The 19,030-nt window shown below is 36.3% G+C and overlaps 1 pseudogene; it reads left to right on the forward strand.

Moving 5' to 3' along the window:
* Window positions 1-5,604: 5,604 nt before the first annotated feature.
* On the forward strand, window positions 5,605-18,997 carry LOC103973441 (monosaccharide-sensing protein 2-like; annotated as a pseudogene).
* The last annotated feature ends 33 nt before the right edge of the window (window positions 18,998-19,030 follow it).

A 19,030-nucleotide genomic window follows, 5' to 3' on the forward strand; every position in this document is an offset into this window, starting at 1 on the left:
GAGACCACCATCCCCTTGGACTACTCCGATCTGCTGAACAAACTGTGCATTGTTCTGCCTCCTGCAAACGCACTTGCTAGATTATGACTCCACATCAATACAGCCCCCGCTACACCACTCAAGGCCTAGCAACATGCTGAACTCGTTGCACACTTTAGCCTCCTACGGACGTACCCTTCACATGCCGAAGAGAAAGTTTTAATGCTCCATGGTACCGAGTTTCGGTCGCCTTGGGATGGCCACGAACATTCCATCGTCCGCATATAAGCCTATACATGAGTACCAAATTCTTCGAGTTAGCAATTCCCCTTACCTCTATGAGCTTTATATAACACTTTTGGTCGTTAAGCAACTCATTCCACCTTGCATGGTCTCATCCTTTACCAAGCGCCTCGCTTGTCTTGAGCATCATCAAGTATAGTTGTCAACGTTGAGCCATAGCTCAAACTCAACCATCCCAACCTTTGTGCACTCCGCATTCTTCCAAGATTGCCTATTCTCGTGGTGCCTCTTGCACGAAGGGTTGGCCATTCCTCTGAATGCCAATGTCAAATGCCCGCTCCTCCGAGCGACTCCGTTTCCCTACATCTCCATGCCCGTTTATTAGGACTCTAGCTAGGAGAGTCCTAAGTGAGAGGGACGTTCTGTTAGGACTCTAGCTAGGAGAGTCCTAATTGAGAGGGACATTCTGTTAGGACTCTAGCTAGGAGAGTCCTATTTGAGAGGGACATTCATGTAGGAGGTTTTTTCTTAGAGAAGAATTAGGAGTTGTAAGGGAATAAGAGTCTTGAGTAGGAGTTCTATTAGGAGTTGGTTAGAAGTAAGAGTCTTTAGTAGGAGTCCTATTAGGAGTTAGGGTTTATAAGCCCTATAAATAACTATATATTCCTTCTCTTTTGATAAGCAATAGATGAATCTTTTCTACAACCTTTGAGCAGCAACTTGGAGGGAGGAACCCCTATAGAGTTCCAAGGAGGCCGATCCCCTAAAGAGATCAACCCCAAGTTTAGAATCTGCAAGGGTTCTAACACCTGGTATCAGAGCAGTGTTCTTGGCATCTCGCTACCCTTCCACTGCCATCCATCAACCCTCCACAACCGCTCAAAGCAATTCCCACAATTGCTTAAAAGATCATCGCCAAATTCCACCGTCATCTCCTCCATCGCAGATCATCCTTTGATCTCCCCGTGAATTGCAATAGGTTCTGGTTTCCTACCTTATTGCTGCTGCAATTTAGTTATCCCTATTCGAAAATCCAAAAAAAAAAAAAAATTCGTTCCTATATTGCTTCAAATTTTCATCGTAAGTTGCTGAAATTTTTCGACGAGAATTCTGCTATCGCAACTTACACCAATTTTCTTGCTGTTACTGCTAAAATTTTCTTGATTAAATTGGACATCCTTGTCATATAAACTAAGATATTGCTGTCAATTCCCTCCCCAAATCTCTCAAATTTTTTATGGAGATTTCGTCGAGAAACCACTGTTTCTTCGACGATAATTCTGCTCTTACAAGACAACACAATTCTGCAGCAAACTTTCATTGATTTCTATCAAACCTATGCATGCCTTTAACCCGTCAACAAAAGAGAGATCTTAACATCACAGATTTGGAGTCATACACTATGGCATCTGAGGAGGCAATCAATACTAAATTTGAAGCCTTTGAGGCACGAATGGAGGATAAGATTCGGACTCTCCTTACCGAATTCAGTTTGGGCCGACCACCAAGCCCGAAGAAATCACATCAAGGAGAGAGCTCTAACCAATCACATTATGCCTAAAGAGATGACTTCCAAGAGAGGGGAGACTCTATGACTGACCCCAACTATTCGCACATGAGAGTGGACTTCCCTAGATGGGAAGAAGGAGACCCAATTGGTTGGATCTCGCGCGCAGAGCGATATTTTCAGTACCATAAAACTGCGGATGCATCCATGGTGGAAATTACAGCTATACATCTTGAAGGGGATGCCATACAATGGTTTGACTGGTTTGAACACACTTATGGAGTCCTTTTATGGCGATAATTCAAAGAAGGACTACTGATATGCTTCTGACCAACTTATTACGAGAACATTGACGGACAACTAGCAAAGATCCGACAAACCTCCACCATTCAGGAGTACCAAACCAGGTTTAAAAGATTATCTAATCAAACTTGTGATTGGTCTGAAAAACTACTATTGGGGATTTTTATTGAAGGCTTAAAGCCGGAGATCCGGGGAGAAGTTAAGGCGCGACAACCATACACGCTTATGGCAACCATCTCTTTCGCACGACTTCAAGAGGAGCGATTGAACCATGAAGCCCGGAGGACTAAGATCACTCCACGACCTACAATACTAAAGCCCTTAGCCCCCCCTACTATCAACAGCGTCCCTGCACCGAAAAGGTTAACAAGAGAAGAACTTCAAGAGTGATCTACGAAGGGGTTATGTTGTCATTGCGACGAGCCGTGGAGCCGTGAGCATCGCTGTAAAAAAGGTAGACTTCTTATGATTGAACCAGTAGAAGAAGAGGTCATTGAACATCTAGAAGAGAGCCTTGAACATGAAGAAGAAGTTATGGAAGAAGAGCCACAGTCGACCGACATTACGGTACACGCACTAGCCAGCTACTCAAATCCGCAAACGATGAAAGTTGGATGCCTTCTCAAACAACAGTCGATCACTGTTCTCATCGACATGGGTAGCACTAATAACTTCCTGAATAGTAAGGTTGCTGCTCGGATGACACTGCATATTGAAGGTTGCAACAAGTTCGATGTAAAGGTTGCCGACGGCAGAATCCTAAAGTGCGACCAAAGATGCCTGCAAGTGAAACTATTACTGCAAGACCAAGAAATTATCACCGATTTCTTCCTCCTACCAATCGATGACTATGAGGCAGTGCTTGGTATAGAATGGCTGACTACACTAGGTGATGTCTCTTGGAACTTTTCTAAATTAATTATGAAATTCTACTGTAAGGGCAAACATATCATTCTACGCGGGAAGTGCGGAAGCAACGTTACCACTGTTTCGACCCAACGAATGGAGAAAGTTTTGCACAAGATAAATGGTGGCTTTTTGATGCATCTCCAGCCACAACCAGAAGAGAAGAAAATAGAAATTGAAGATCAAAATCTTGCCCAATTGCTTACTGAATTTGCTGACATATTTGCTAAACCACGCGGTCTTCCTCCTTCTCGGCAACATGACCATCGAATTACAATCCTTCCGGGCAATCCACCAGCGAACACTCGATCGTACTGATATCCTCACCTCCAGAAAGATGAAATTGAAAAGATCGTAAAGGAGATGCTTGAAACAGGGGTGATTCGGCCAAGTTGCAGCCCCTATTCCTCATCGGTGCTACTTGTACGCAAGAAGGACGGAATTTGGCGGATGTGCATCGACTATCGAGCTTTAAATGGCATCACTATCAAGGACAAATACCCAATACCAGTGGTGGATGAACTTCTTGATGAATTGAAAGGAGCTCGAGTCTTCACAAATATGGACCTCCGATCCGGTTACCACCAAATTCGGGTATGTGACGATGACATTCCAAAATTTACATTTCGCACATATGATGGCCATTATGAATTCTTGGTAATGCCTTTTGGACTCACTAATGCTCCTTCAACCTTTCAAAGTCTAATGAATAATATATTTCGGAGCTTTCTTCGTAAATTTGTGCTGGTATTTTTCGATGATATTCTCGTTTACAGCCCTTCTCTTGAGACTCACTTTCAGCATTTACAGATTGTTTTGACGATCCTTCGGGAGAATACTCTTTTTGTTAAGCAACCAAAGTGCAGCTTTCTCCAACAAAAAGTAGAGTACCTTGGGCATATAATATTAGAAGAAGAAGTGGCAGTAGACCCAACAAAAATTGAGGCAATGCAAAGCTGACCGAAACCTACAAATGTGAAATTACTGCGGGGGTTCCTTGGACTAACGGGCTACTACCGAAAATTTGTTAAGGACTATGGGAAGATCAGTGCACCACTCACTTCTTTACTGAAAAAAGATGCTTTCCAATGGTCGAACAAAGCCTCTGTTGCCTTCGACAAACTTAAAGTAGCCATGACAACGACGCCGGTGCTTGCGCTACCAGATTTCAATAGACCCTTCATCATTGAGGCCGACGTATCTGGAGTCGAAATTGGAGCTGTTTTCATGCAAAATGGTCGACCACTCGCATACACTAGCAAGACATTATCTCCCTCCCATCAAAACATGTCAGTATATGATAAGGAGATGCTTGCCATTGTACACGCAGTAACGAGGTGGAGACCCTACTTGATCGGTTGACAATTTCAAATTAAAACTGACCATAAAAGCCTCAAATTAAAATGCAAGACTCAACATCTGCTATTTTAACATCATTAAAATGCAACACAGTAATTAATAATTACACATGGAGACATCTAAACAACTTCATTTACTACTAATTACTGCGTCATGTCTTTTGCTTTGTAGCTGTTGGCTGCATATATTTCCATCGCAAGTAACCAATTGTCCTCTTAGTTAGATACTATTCTTATTCCGTGACATAATGTCGCTTTATTGATGATGCAAACATAATGCAGTGAATGATATTTCAAACTCCATGCGATGGCAAGGAACGTACGAATAAATGCAAAATCAATTATATTACTAAAATCAATCATATTGCTCAAATGTTGAGCGTTTAAGATTTTATCTAATATTTTTTTACATCCAAAATATTAGTCTAATAATAATATACTGGATCAATTTATCAAAAGCTGAAAGTCCAAAAATCTCATCCATCATATATTTTGAATGTGCTATTTAATATATCTTTTGAATGTGTTAAGCTAACTTAACTGAAAAAAAGATGTTAGATCGGCTTAAGAAGGTCTTAGGATCATATACTATTTTCATCACTTCAAAAAAAAAAAAAAAAAAACGAAAAACCACTGTAAATATCTAAAATTTTTAATCGATGTCTTAGACCACATTAACGTGAGACTAATCAAATCGAAGTATTATAATCTCTTTCTATAAAAATCAAACATCATGTCATCATTATGTTTTTCATGTAATTATTAGTTGCAGATTTTTTAATTAAAAGATAAGATTCGAACTTAAAGTCTTGTGATGCCACCTACTCCCGTATGTACAACAATATTTTCAATAGCAAGGCACACGATGTATTCCTTTCTCTTAGTGATGCAATGAAAGCATCTATCATGAACTTGTTACAATTGCTACAAAGTTTAACGTGTTAGCAACAACCATATGGTTGAGATCCCCAGAAATTTTTCCACAAAAAAATTTCATAATATCCGAGGAGAGGAGAGGAGACGAAGACTAATGAGAGTTGATCGATGAACTAAACAATTAATTTTTCATAACAAATCCCCATATTATATATATATCATAAAGAAGAAACGTCTTGAAAAATTGGATTAGTTACTAGGCATCTAGATTTTGGATTTATGTTTATTTTGAAAGTGATATTCTTTAATAAGATCTTTTATTTTCATGCGTATTTTTTGTTATGTCTCTTATTAGTGCGAGGGATGAAAACTAAATTAAATATATTTTTTCAACACAATCAATATTCATCTTGATAACCCAAAGAGGGAGGGCGTCATCAGGTCCGAGTAGAGTAATAGCGCCGTCCCATTCGTTCGTTAGAGAGGAGCAGGAAACACAGCGGACGGGGCTCCTCTTCCTTCGTCTTCCTACTCCCATCTCTTTGACGGGTAGAACAAATGGTAGCTACCACGTTCAGACTCCACGAGGACAGCCCAAAGCTGGAATCTGGAACCGCCTTCTATATCTAGCGACATGCAAAGGTCCAGCAAATCCAATACAACAAAAGGAATCGTCTGATAGCCTTCATACAGCTGCGGTTACAGCCACTGATTGATCCCATTACTACTTTCCTTCTCAGATTTCCCAAGCTTTCTGAGGATTTTATGGCTTAACTAAAGCAACACGGAGGATTTTGGAGGTGTGCAGCCGAGTGAACTGACCAAAGGTCCCAGCATTTTGAACCGAATGATTTCATTTTTCAGGGCACTTGACGCGTTGCTGAAAGCCGTCGGGGGTTGTTCGCGTGAAAGGTGTGAACTTGGAGACGTTCGGTGGAGAAAACCCTAAAACTCTGAGATCCTTACCCCTGTTTCGACGAATCGAAGAGGCCGTACCTGTGAGTTCAGTGACTTTTGGCGTTTTCTGCAGCTTTCACTCGCTCGTTTAATTGCAGTGATAAGCTCCAAACTCCAAAGAGAGGAGGGAAGACAAGGGGAGATACAGTATCCCAAGTCTCGTATGCTAAAGGGCTGTAGCGAAATCTCCTGCTGCTGTTTAGCCCCATTTCTTTTATTTTTTTATTCGGCCACCAAAGAGAGTATCTCTCCCGCTTCTCTGAGCTTCGTATCAACGCGCAGAGCCCGTGAAGGTCCAGCGTGGGAGCATCGAATCTGCTCTGGGTTCCACTGCAAGTAAGTTGTCTCTTTTCTTCTTGATCTGTTGCCATTTCCGGGCAAAATCATTTTGTTTCGTTGGTTTAGTCACCAAGTCTTCAACATTTTGATATATCAACTCGCTTCAATGGTTTCGTTCAGGGTATGAAAAATTCTCTAAACTTTGTGTTAGATTATGTGGCCCTATTTAATTAGGTAAGATATATTATAGATATTATTGGATTTTGATTATGGTTATTGGCCAATAGAAAAGAAGTCCATATTAAGGTAGGATTCCTTAGGAGATAATCTTGATGGGAGGAACTCTCCTAATAACTTATCCTAGACCCTCTGCTCTCGCCTATAAATAGACAGGACCTTTAGGGGCTAAGGGGGCATATGATAGATAGGACCTTTAGGGGTTAAGTGTGCATCTGAATAGTGCATCAGAGTGCGTCTGAGTAGCATCTCCTAATCCATCAATCTAGATGGTCCTATGAAATAAATGGCACTTCCTTTATTATTACTATGGCACTTCCTTTATTGTGTTTCTGTAAATGTCTCTATACTTTCTGAAATAAATGGCTTGAGCATATACAAGTTGTATTGAGTAAGTGAGACCTTGATCATATTAATTGAACAGAACACAAACTTAATTACAGAAAGTTCTGTGAAATAAATAATTGAGGTGACTGATCAAGAAAGGTATGAAAGACTCAATTTTAAATTTTATGATATTTAGATTTCAGTACAGTTTACAACTAGCGCATGAGAATATCTAAGGATCAATTTAAATTATCTGATAAGTCATTAGTTGATACTTTACTATGATAGTATTTGAGGAATTTAAAATTATATCCTCAAAATAAATGATAAAGCTGTAAGCTCAAGACTCATAATATTTTGAGTACTACTCAAGGAGTAGGTAACACTAAAATAAGGATGAAGCGTAATTCCACCTGAGTTTATAATTATTATATAAACTCATAAAAGAATATCTTCACAATAAAGTGTTACTTTTGTAGCAAATAAAGTTATGTGAAGAAGAAATATATTATAAGATTTGATTTGAAATGAAAAAGGTATAATTATAACCTTTGTATGGTTCAAATCAAATATTACGGATATTATTGATGGATTAATTTAATAATTCATCATATGTTACCAATAATAGATATTTTTTATTAAAATAAGAAAAAAAATAAGAGGGATAAAACCAAAAGAGAATGAGATATTTATCAATGTAGGGAATCGTCTTAAAGTAAAAGCGATATTAGTTTGTATTTATTACTTATATCTATAGATGATTCAATTTGATAAATCTTGAGGATTCATGCTTCTTATAATTCTGGGAATTTGAGTTCTTTACATAGAATTATTAAAATATTATTTCCCTTTTGGTGGTTATAAACTTATTGTGATTCAAGAAAATTAACATTTGAATTCTGTATAATAGTCTATGCAGAATTAATATAAATCATAAGTTTACAATGATCCTATAATTAAATATTGAAGTGAAATATAGTTTTATAAACTCCTTGAGGTTATGTTTATCACTCTATGCTTTTGTCTCATTAAAGAGAGACATTTTATCATCATATAAATAATATATTGAGATATGATTATATATATCTAATTCATGTAAAGTCTATGATTGTTTACACTCTTGAAGTGTATATAAATGAAGTTGATAAACAATTAGATAGAAAAGTCAAAATCATCATATCTGACAAAGTTGATAAATTTTATGGTATTTATGATGAACCTAATTCTGTTGCTAGATTCTTAGAAAAATAAGGTATATGATTTACCAGATGTGTTACAGCAGAATATGATTGCTAAAAGATGTCATCGTACCTTATAGATATGGTTAAGAGCAATGATAAGTTATTATTTTGTATCTAAATCAATGTGAGAAGAAGCTCCGGACAACTATGTATATCTTGAATGGTGTTCCTAGTAAGTAAATTACATGACTTCTTTTAAGTTATGAAATAATAGGAAACTGAACTTAAGATATTTATATATTTGAGATTGTCCTATGGAGATAAGGATCTTCAACTTACATAAAAAAAAATTAAATTTAATAATTATTTCTGAATATTTTATTATCTATTCAGAAAAATTTAAAAGGGGTACATATTTTATTGCTCTAATCATAGTACGAGGACAATTAAATTTGGTAACATAAGATTCCTATAAAATAGCAAATCAATGGGAGTGAAAATCTCGAAATTTAATTTTGATATAAAGGAGATACAAGTTAATACTCCTTTATTATTCGAGAGATTATTGTTACTCAAATTATTAAATGATTTGATGAAAATGAACAACAAAATAACATTATTAAACTCTTACATTATATTGATATCGTTGTTAATGGTCTTGTAGAACAATCATAATTGATAACTTTGAGAATATCTCAAAGGGGAAGGAATCATGTCATTTATGGTTATTATGTTGTATATCTACAAGAATTATATTATGATATAGGAATCAGAATGGATCCTTTATTTTTGTTACGGGTCATGAAAAGTAATGATTCTGAAAAGTAATATGATGCAATAAAAGAAGAGTTAAAATTAATAACCAAAATGGTATCTGATAAATTTATCGAATTGTCTAATAATTGTAAAAGAGTCTATTATATAAATGTGACTCAAAGAACAATGTCAAACGATATAATGGTCAGACTTGTGGTTAAAAGTTTTACTCATAAAGAATGTATCGATCATAATGAGATTTTTAATGAACTCGTTAAGAATCATCATGACATTAATGATTCATTATGAGTTTAAATTATATCATAATGATATGAAAATATTTTTTTAAAAGATCTAGCTTTATATGGGTTACTCTAAATGATTTACAAAGAAAATGAAAAAAATATAAAGTTTGATATGCAAATTCAGGAATCCATTTATGACCTTAAACAAGTTAAGATAATGATATATAAAGGTTCTTAATATCATTATTTCAGATTTAAGGTAAATACTATAATCAGTATTTATATCAGTGAGAGCAAGTTTATTATATTGGTCTTATATATGGATAATATTTTGCCTTACTAATAGTGATCTTGATTTATTATACTAAATCAAGAATTTATCACTAAAAGTTTTAATATGGTTGATATGAATAAGACATCTTATATTATTAACATTGAGTAATTCAAGGATATAATTCAATGATTATGAAGATTGTCTTAGAAAGTATATATCAACCGAGTCTTGAAATGATTTTAATATATAGCTTTGTTCAGTCAATCATAAAAGCAAAATTTTAGTCAATAGTAAATGCTTGAAAATGACTTGAAAAGGATAAGACAAAGAAGATATTCTTTGTATATACGTAGTTGGAAGTTTATGCTCAAGCCTGTGTTAGAAAAGATATCAGTTTTTACAATTAAAATGTTGGGTATATATTGAAATCACCCAGAAGTAAAAACATTAAAAGACTACAGAGAAAGTAATAAGATATCCGGAAGGGACAAAAGATTATATGCTCACATGTATGAAATTATATCAGCTTGAAATAATGGTATTTTTCAGATGTTGATTATATAAATTGCCTCGATAATAGGAAGTCCACCTTACGGTTAATATCTATGTAATTAGAGAGACAATTTATTATTATTAATAATAGAAGTTGATTTTGTGGCATGTTTTGAGGCCACTAATCAAATTTTTTATTGCAAAATTTTTATCTCAGGACTTGGTGTAGTCAAACTCAATTACCAAGTCGTTGAAGATATTTTATGACATTGCAGTAGTTTTCTTCTCTAAGAATGACAAGTACTATTGCATCTATATGCATTATGGTATAAAGTACTTGATGGTTAGAGAAGATGAGTCCAGAAACATCTAATGTCAATTAATTACATGAGTTCCACTGTATTGATTGTTGATCCATTCACTTAGGACTTACAGTCTAAAGTATTTTGAAAGAACATGTTCTTATGATTGGGTTTGTGAGCAACCCATAAAGGATATGGTGATGTATGTTTGAGTGGATATTATAATTGACATTCTTACTTACGTACTTAAAGTTATTTGTTTCTGCTATCTTGTTCACAATTATGTATGTACATATTATGGTTGAATGTGATGACAGGATTGTCTTGACAAGACAAATTATAGGGGTTATTTTTGGACTGCATTAGGAAAGGCTAACAGTATTGTGGTATATAGAAGGAAGTGTGACACTGATGGCATACAACCGCTATGACTCATATTGTTAGTCAGACTTAATGTAGTATTATTATTATTATTGGATTTATTGGCCTATTTTCTAAAATTCATGCGCGTGTATATAGTTTTTCCAAAAATTTCAGAATCCAATTGAGTCAAATTATTTTTTTAAAAATAAATTTTGTTTATTTATTTTTGATTTTTAAGTCTTTTTGTATCTTATCAATTATTGGGCCAAGTGGGAGAATGTTAGATTATGTGGTCCTATTTAATTAGGTAAGATATATTATAGATATTATTAGATTCTGATTATGGTTATTGGCCAATAGAAAAAAAGTTCATATTAAAGTAGGATTCCTTAGGAGATAACCTTGATGGGAGGAACTCTCCTAATAACTTATCCTAGACCCTCTGCTCTCGCCTATAAATAGACAGGATCTCTAGAGGCTAAGGGGGCATCTGATAGACAGGACCTCTAGAGGCTAAGGGGGCATCTGATAGACAGGACCTCTAGGGGTTAAGTGTGCATCTGAGTAGTGCATCATTGAGTGCATCAGAGTGCGTCTGAGTAGCATCTCAGCAATTGAGAGATTGGTTTTTCTCTCAATCTCCCTCTTCCATAATCCCCTAATCCATCAATCTAGATGGTTCTATCTAGGATCTAGTTTTCCTTGCAAATCCTTGCAGATTGATATTTCAGATCTGAAGATGAAGTACTTGTAGATCAGATAAAGTTTATTTTTCTGAACAACAAGAAAAAGGTACGTATCATAATATTGTTAGATCCAATTTATTTGATTTCAATCTTGGCATAAAAATTTTTCCGCATTACAGATAGCATGATTACAGATTTTATGCTAACACTTTGATGTTTTAGTTGCTAAATTGTGTGTCTCCATCGGTATTGGAATCATTTTTTTCGCTTTATACAATCTGCCTGAGATGGAATAAAGTTTTAGTCTGCAGTATGGTTATATATCTAAAGTTTTCTTTTACAGGAGTCATCATCCTTTGCTGCAAAGATGCAGGGAGCTGTTCTGGTTGCCATAGCTGCCTCAATTGGTAATTTGCTGCAGGGATGGGACAACGCTACCATTGCAGGCATGTCGTAAGTGATATGTATATATGTATATATATTATATATATATGTGATATGTGTATATATATGTGTGTGTGTGTGTGTGTGTGTGTGTATTTATTTATTTATAACTGATGTATTGCATTTTTATCATCATTGCTACGACCTAGTCTAAAGTCAAGAAAATTTTTATGTTTAACATGATATCTATAACTAGAATTAAAATATTTGATCATCTTTTTATCAGTCTGGGTCCTCATTAGGATTGTGGTTGATAGCTCATTAATTGTCACTGCCAATGAATAAAGCTTCAGTTTCATCTGATTGTGCAATCCTTTCATTTCATATTAGATCCAGAGAAATCTCGATATTGTATTGCTCTGTCTCTTTTTCTATACCAGATTGCTGCTTTGTTTTGTAGAGGCATATGAAATATGATACAAATTCTTATCTTTGTAAATATTTTCTTCAGGAGCTGTTCTATACATTAAAAAGGAATTTAAATTGGAGAGTGAGCCCACTATAGAGGGTCTAATAGTAGCCATGTCACTTATTGGTGCTACTATTATCACAACATTCTCTGGAGCAGTATCAGACTTGGTTGGTAGGCGACCCCTTCTGATTATTTCATCAGTCCTGTACTTTGTCAGTGGTTTGATAATGTTATGGTCTCCGAATGTTTGTCTTGCTCTTGGCAAGGCTTATTGATGGATTTGGCATTGGTCTTGCTGTCACACTTGTGCCTGTATATATTTCTGAGACAGCTCCATCAGAGATAGGGGATTGTTAAATACGCTTCCACAGTTCAGTGGCTCTGGAGGCATGTTTCTGTCATACTGTATGGTTTTTGGAATGTCACTAATGGCAAATCCAGCTTGGAGAGTGATGCTTGGTGTACTCTCTATTCCTTCCCTTTTATATTTCTTATTGACAATTTTCTGTTTGCCGGAATCTCCAAGGTGGCTTGTAAGCAAAGGGAAAATGCTCGAGGCAAAATTGGTTTTACAAAGATTGCATGGAAGGGAGGATGTTTCAGGTTTGTGGCAGCAGGAATTTGTCACTGTACTTGTTTGTTGCAGAGGCCTTTTGCATTTCCTAATTACTAAAATATGCATGTGACAAATAAGTACTTTCTGTTTATTAAAACTTCACAATTGTTTCGTTAACTAAGTCTATCTGTTTTCTTTTTCCAGTCCCCAGCATTGCACAGGCATGTGTATCCTCTTAAGCAACTAGAATGTACTTTAAAGGCAATCCGTAATCAACTGAATAATGGCGGGGGATAAATCCACTTGAGCAAGATAACCAAACTTTTGCTATCATGTTTATGGGAAAACAGTTGCTTTGAAAGTGTTTGTGGGCCACATGAGACCACCAAGTATAACTTTTTGGTATTCATGTAATTATATATCTTAGATATAAAGTAGAAATGACTAAAGACGAAATAAATTTAGTTGCTTTCCTGGACTCTAAAAAAGTTGGGATCAAACTTAGATATAGTATCTCATAAGTTAGAGTTCCTAAATGAGTTGTGAATGTTTCCAGAATCAAAGTCCTCTTATATTTGGAGTATTATTTTCTGGTTTTAAGTAGCACAATAGTAGCAAGGAATGATTGATTGTTTCTAGATTTCTTTCTAGTACAAATCATGTTTTGGTAGATATCTAACTCCAAAGATATGTTTGTAATTTACAATATTGATGATTTTATTGCTTAGTGTCATTTCTGTTTTTTTTCTTACAAAGGATAAATAGCGAAGGCAGGATTTGAGCCCAGAATCTTGCGATGAACTATCAAGATCTTTACTAGCTAAGTTTGTTGACACCTTCAACAAAAATCTAGCTGTCATTTCTGTCTCTATGTTACATGTTACCTGTATTGCTTTCTTTACTCATGAATGTTAACAGTAAATAGGTCATGCAGACAAAAAAGGTATGTTGTACATAATCTTACACAATATGACAGAAAAAGTTAGCATCTTTTTTTTTTCTTCTTTTTGGTTTGAACCACTCATCCACTCATCCAGTTGGCTTTAACTAAAGTTTGTCATTAGAACCATGATAAAAAGAAATCCTTTGGCTCAATTTTCTAGTTGTTATATTCTTTGTTGATATTTTTTAGTACCAACATTTTTATGACCTGGTTGGGTTAGCTTTATTGGTACACATTTTTATGCATGCTCAATACGGTACTTCTTAAACATTGTTTTTGCAACTTAATTATTCTTAAAATTCATGTGACTTTTGTATTTGTGATATTTATAGGAAGTTGTTAATGAACCTTGCAAATAACCGAAAGGATTAAATATTATGATCTATTCTTTTTCTTCAATATGTCATTAATTGTTGACAAGTCAGTTAATTTTGAACTCTAAAACATCCAAAATTATTTAACTTGATGAATACTCATCACATTGTTCTTTTCTTTTTGTGCTATTAAATTTGCCTTCATGGTGTTTTAGTCAAACAAAATAAAGTTTTAAAGAAGTTGGAGACATGATTTGCTTATTTCTTTTCCTTTCAAGTACACAGGAGAAATGGCCCTTCTTGTTGAGGGCTTGGGAGTAGGTGGTGAGACATCCATTGAGGAGTACATAATTGGCCCTGCTAATGAGCTCCCTGATGACCAGGGAGCAACTGCTGATACTGAACAGATCACATTGTATGGGCCAGAAGAGGGTCTTTCCTGGGTTGCACGACCTGTGAAAGGACAAAGCATCCTCGGAAGTGCCTTCACCCTTTTATCTCGCCATGGTAGCATGGAGATGCAGAGTAGTGTACCACTAATGGATCCATTGGTGACCTTATTTGGAAGTGTCCATGAGAAACTACCTGAAATGGGCAGCATGCGAAGCACAATGTTCCCTAATTTTGGAAGCATGTTTAGTGTAGCAGAACAGCAACTAAAAAATGATCAGTGGGATGAGGAGAGTCTTCAACAGGGTAGTGAAGACTATGCGGCTGATGCTGGAGGAGGTGAGTCTGATGACAATGTTCGAAGTCCATTACTCTCTCGTCAGACAACAAGCTTGGAAGGGAAGGATATAGCCCCACCACATGAGAGTTCTTTAAGTTTGAGACAAACTAGTAGTCCTATCCATGATAACACCAGAGAGGCAGTTGGTAGCATGGGTATTGGTGGGGGATGGCAATTGGCTTGGAAATGGTCTGAGAGAGAAAGTGAAGATGGGAAGAAGGAAGAAGGTTTCAAAAGAATTTATCTACACCAAGAAGCTGTCCCTGAGTCACACAGAGGTTCTCGGGTTTTGCTACAAGGAGGTGAAGCCCCAGAAGGCAGTGCATTTGTCCAGGCTGCAGCATTGGTGAGCCAGCCTGCTCTTTTTTCTAAGGAGCTTATGGACCAGCATCCAGTTGGACCAGCAATGGTTCATCCATCAGAAACAGCCGGTAAAGGCCCAAGGTAGTCCGATCTATTTGAACCAGGAGTAAGACGCGCTTTGTTTGTTGGAATTGGAATCCAGATCCTTCAGCAGGTAAGTCTACATGTTAAGAAATGATAATTAAATTCTGGTTGAGACCAGTAAGATTTTGAATATTTGAGTGTTGGACATCTTTGTTAATTACTCCAAAGCTTTCATTTGGTTGAAGTAGCTGGGAAGGTTTTTCTTCTTGTACCATGTAATGGGCACCAGGCAACCTCTATGAGTAACCTTCTGTTAGCTATCATGATTTTTACATTACTATAATAGATTTTAAATTTTCTAGTGAGCCTGTTCTTCCAGTTTAACTTGTCAGCATGAGCTAATTCAGAGCCCTGCTCTGTATTTGTCATCTTTTTCTATCATACCCTTTTAGTATGCAAAATTCGATGAAGTATGCTTTGTTTTACACATTCATAAACTCCTGAATAACTAGATAACTATGTACGTAATTCACCTACTCCTATTTATAAGTTTGTCTCCACTTGTTACCAATTATCCTTCTATCATTTGACATGATGACGAGAAACTTTTGATAATTTGTTGTATTTGTGGTTGTGTTAATTTTGGAAAGAAATAAAGAAGTTCATGCTATATCATACATCTGCCAGTGTTTGTTTTTGGCTTGTATTTACTACTCAGCACTAGTTTCTAGTGACTTGACATGCAGATAAAACTATACCAATCCTGCAAATGTGAAGATCTTATGTACGGTGTACCCTTGGCATTATTTGATGAAAAAAAATGAATTTGCATGGTGAATTTGTTATCTGATCATCCACTTGCTAAACAATCATTGCTATTATAATTATTTGTGTTAGGTCATTTATATTGTTTGAATTTTTTTCCTTGCAAACGAAGACTGAGCCTTGATGAAAGAAACTGGAATTTTCATACTGGACAGTCACAATTCTCTTCCTATTATTACTAATTTTTTGTTTCACGCCTTAAATTCACCTTTAATATGATTGGAACACTAATTTGTAGGCTTTATTGAATTGAGGGGAACTTATGTTAACATCTGGTTTTCTTTGATGAATGATCAAGACAAGAATTTATTATGTTTAAAGTATAAATAGTCTGAGCAGAAAAAAGATATATTCCAAAAGATTAAAGAAAAAAATTAGTTAAGGAGTTTGTCCTTCTAACTTGTAATATTGGAAAATGAGGTTCTGAGATTGCCTTCATTGGAAAAAAAAGTTCCAAATTGATCTATAATACAGTTCTGCATTTACATACACCATTGGGTGAGACCTTTTTCTTTTTAGCAGTAGATATTCCAGGGTTTACTAGGTATTATCTTTTGATGTCTGGCTGGTCTGCTTTAAGGCCTTAAAGACATGATATTGCATAGTGGATCAGATAATGGAAAGAATGCATCTTGATAAACATTAGACTTCTTGTAGATACTTTAATAAGTATAATAAGATACTTCACTCTTCTTAGACAAGCTATATCAGAGCACCACTCCTAGGTTTGGTTATTTACATTTCTTATGGTATTGAGAGCAAGGTTTTCAATTTCGGTCTGTATCGGTGTATCGAGCCCTACTCAGTATGGTACGTATTAAGGTGAATTGTGACCACCCCATCAAGATCCAGAATTTAGTATATCATCACTGCAAATTGCAACATGTACAAATACCACTAATTTGTTATCCAGAAGATTTTCGTCTTTGCTATTTTTTTTAGGATACATCGTTATTCTATTACCGGTTCTCTGCTATGCAGTTTTCTGGGATAAATGGGGTTCTCTACTACACTCCTCAGATACTTGAGCAAGCTGGTGTTGAAGTACTACTTTCTAATATTGGCATTAGTTCAGATTCAGCATCTATCCTTATTAGTGCTGTCACGACATTGTTAATGCTTCCTAGTATTGGTGTTGCTATGAGGCTCATGGATATCTCAGGGAGAAGGCCATTCCGCTTCTTGTTTATCAGTTTGTCCATCCCTTTTTTATTTGCATGATTTCACTGTTCCCTTAAAAGTCCTTGTATTATTTGCATATGTCATGAACCAAGGATTTTAATTTCGAATAATACCGCCTGTACCAGGCGGTACATACCAGTCTGTCCGCCAGCAGACCAGTATGCGGACCACTCGCTATCGGGTGGTACCATCGATTGGGGCTGCTTTCGCCCCATTACCACCCTAAATCGGTTGGTGACGATCAATTTCGACTATCGCCGCCCACTATCGGGTGGTATTAGCCGAGGGAGAGCTAAGGGAGAAGAAAGAAGAGGGAGAAGAGAAGGTAGAACTTGGAGATCCGCGTCGCTCTCCCTCAACGATCCTGATCCCTCGTCGGACATTGTAGATGAGATGTCGCCTCCTCGTCTGAGGCGACGAGGCCTTGACGTCATCGGCGACTTCTCCTTATCCGCTCAGGGAGAAGAAGACTCGGTGATGTCGCGGGCAGCCGCCTTGTCGCCCTTTTTTGCGCGGGGAGAAGGAAACATTGGTTTCTTCTCCCCACGCAGGCAGAAAAAAGAGGCGACGTCACCTATTTTTGAACTTATATATATATATATATATATATATATATATATATATATATATATATATATATATATATATATATATATATATATATATATATATATATATATATATATATATATATATATATATATATATATATATATATATCGAGCGGTACACCCCTGGTATATCGCCCGGTACAAAATTACGATCCTTGTCATGAACAAATAGACAATGGCCACTTTGTAACTTCTTTTCCAATTTTGCAGGTTTCTTCTGCTGTCTACCATCCCCATCTTAATAGCATCACTGGTTGTCTTGGTTGTGGCCAACCTTGTGGAGCTGGGCAATGTGGTTCATGCAGTGCTCTCCACAGTCAGTGTCATTGTATACTTCTGCTGCTTTGTCATGGGTTTTGGACCAATCCCAAATATCCTCTGCTCGGAAATCTTCCCAACTCGGGTCCGTGGTGTCTGCATAGCTATCTGTGCACTTATATTCTGGATCGGAGATATCATAGTCACCTACACCCTACCTGTGATGTTGAACACAATTGGCCTTGCTGGCGTGTTTGCAATTTACTTAGTAGTCTGTATCATAGCTTTTGTGTTCGTGTTTCTAAAGGTTCCCGAAACAAAAGGCATGCCTCTGGAGGTTATTGCAGAGTTCTTTGCTGTTGGCACAAAACAAGCTGCTCCACAAAATTGATGACATTTAACTTGGCATTTCAAACACGGACATCCCAGCCATCATCTTGCATCTCTGCAAGTTAATTACAGTTCATTTGAGCATTAAGTGAGTGATTAAGACAGATGAAATAGAAAGAGACAGTAAAACCGGAAGAATGGAATTTTAGGTGTCACCGAGAAGTTGCTGGATTTGGTGCATCGTGTTTCATCTGGCGATGAGGAGATTCCAGATTTAGGAATTGAATTCCTGTTATTTCTTTGGCATTATTATCTTTCACTTGGGTATATTTTCTTGGCTTTCTATGTCAACTGTGATTGGATGGAATTGTTACCGCTCAAACTTGTATGAAATCCTAAACCTCAGGGAGTAGAATCATGTATGGAATCTTTCAATCACATGTTTGACTGTTATTGGCATTGCTCCATGATGTGAAGGAAATATCAGTGTTTGCCTTCCAAAGGATCTGATTTGTGAACCAAACTAGTTCGACCTCCGGTACACAGTTTTAAAACCAATCCGACCAACGGATCCGATCCGGATTTAATAACTATGATGGTAAGTCTCGAAACAAAGAAGAAAAAGTAGGTTTACCGACGTGTCAATTGTTATTAGATATGAAATATTTTCTCTTTTGTCATATTTTCATAACGACATTGTAACAACATAACACTGTTAAGCCTTTTGACTTTTTTTTTTTTTGGTCTCTTTTAGCTTAGCTTTTTAA

The sequence above is a fragment of the Musa acuminata genome, chromosome BXJ3-5, assembly GCF_036884655.1.
Source record: "Musa acuminata AAA Group cultivar baxijiao chromosome BXJ3-5, Cavendish_Baxijiao_AAA, whole genome shotgun sequence".
Lineage (NCBI taxonomy): Eukaryota > Viridiplantae > Streptophyta > Magnoliopsida > Zingiberales > Musaceae > Musa > Musa acuminata.